This window comes from Laccaria bicolor, genomic scaffold (genome assembly GCF_000143565.1).
Source record: "Laccaria bicolor S238N-H82 LACBIscaffold_45 genomic scaffold, whole genome shotgun sequence".
Classification (NCBI taxonomy): Eukaryota; Fungi; Basidiomycota; class Agaricomycetes; order Agaricales; family Hydnangiaceae; genus Laccaria; species Laccaria bicolor.
In genome coordinates, this window is record NW_001889916.1 from 71164 (window position 1) to 73412 (window position 2249).

Consider the following 2249-nt stretch of genomic DNA (forward strand, 5'->3'; position numbering starts at 1 on the left):
CTCATTGACTGATTTCCAAGGTTGGAGTTGACTATCTAGCCTCCACTTGTATTTGGAAATCTTAGAAAAAACCTGAAGAACCTTTCCACTTTTCTTTGCTTCTCAATGACCACTTCATCCCAATAGATGTGGTATTGTTTGATTTGGATGAATATTTGTTGAAATCAAAAGGACTGGGAAAGATATGTATCATTAAATGGCTTTGGATGCATGAGAAAGCTGGGATAAAGCCTATTTAAATTCATTTTCAATAGATGGTTTGGACTATCTAGCCTCAATTTGTAGCTCAATATCTCAAGAAAAACATGGAGAACCACCCCACAAAAAATGGTACCCAATGGACCAGTATTGCAGCCTGCAGAATTTATTTATTTATTTTGGAAAAGGACCCCAGACACCCAGTGACAGCTTTGGTATGATGGTATCATACCATCTGGTATGGTATAACATGACATGGTATGGTATGGTACCTTGGTATTGGTATGAGTGGGATATGGTATGAGTTTTCCATTCCATGGTACCATGGTATTGGTATGGTGCTCACATACCACTCTGGAATGGGTACCATTGAGGTACCCTTAAATCCAAGAATTCATATACCTGAGAGGTACCCTAAAATGGGTGACTGAAGTGACTGTTTCAGACTATGCTTTCGAGCTCAAAGAACTTTTCAACATGATTGGCGTCATAGATGAACGCGAGAAAGTTGTCAAATTTTGGACGGGCTCCGTGCCCCCCTCCAAAACAACTCTGGATATTCGGACTAAACCCTGAAATGTCCTCTTGGGAAGAAATCCAGGAGGGTGCTGAAACTTTTGAAACTTCAGAAAAGTTTGACCCTCAGCACCAACGGAGTAATAACAATAATAATTTTGGTGGAGGAGCTCCCTCCAGCTCCCACCAAAATAATCGGACTCATCCAAGTGAAAAGAACAGATCGGGGCAGAAACGCTTCGGTTCGCAAACTACTCGTGGGAGCTCCCAGACACCCTCAAATCAACAGAAGCCGCCGAATTCCCAAACAGGGAACAATAGATTTCGTTCGCAAACGCCCCGAAATTCTAACGGTCACTTCAACAATAATAAGAGGGAATGGAAGAGCTCCAAACCCACTAATTTCCAAAGGGAAAAATCAACCCCTCGGCTTAGTGACAAAGAGAAAACAGAATTATTAGCCTCTGGTTCTTGTTTCAAATGTAAAAAACCTGGACATTTGTCTCGCAACTGCCCTGATGGGAATAATGTGCATGCCTCTGGAAGTAAGCCTCCAGGACTAGCCAACTATAACATAGAAATTACACAAGACAGTTCTGACGATGTTGACATTCTTGACAATCTGGAGCTCAACATGGTCAGGTGGGAAGAACCCCCCAACCTCTGGTATTCCTATGAACCAAGCTGGATGGAATATAACCCTAGCTCGCGTCGACGAAAAAGAATGGGGGACAGTCTTGCCCTGATGGCAGAATATGTTCTAGATATCATGCAACCCTACCCCGGGGACAGTGAGCATATTGGCACTGGTGTCAAACAAAGATTCGAGGTCTATCTACGACCTGGCAATCCCGACATTTACCACATCTACGATCGCCTGACCCGCCAAGGCTGTGGTGTATGGGCTGGTCACCTCAGAAACCATTACTTCCGTTTGGGAGAATGGTATGCACGCTGGCAAGCATGGCGAAATAAGCTGCACGATCGACCTAAGCGTGTATGGACAATGGGGGACACTTACGGATATAACGCAATGATGGTCTTGCGCAGCGGTATATCTACCTTGTACCCCACATCCAACCCCGAGATAGACAATGAATTTCGATTCACAGTCGTCCAAAGGAGTGAATATCAGTACTACATCCACGATGAGGACTTTGACGAGCCTCTTACCATAGATGAGGACATTCTCGCTAACCCCCACTTTGATCTGGGGAATTGGTACCGCTCCAAGCGTTGGCCTAAGTCTTCGCAGGACGTCTTCGAAGACAACTTAGATCTTGACTTCTCAATCTTCGATCGCCTATGGGTGCTTTCCCTATTTGAAGATGGTGATCCAGCTAATGAGGAAGAGGATTTACCTGCCTTACACCCAGGGAGTGACTCCGACGATGACGATGATGAAATGCCTGGTCTTCAGTCAGGCACTGATTCGGACTTAGACTCTGAAGGTGAAAACCCAGCCAGATTGTGGCCGATTATTGAGACCGACTCTGACGAGGAGACTGATCATCAGCCCTTATCCGACAACGAAT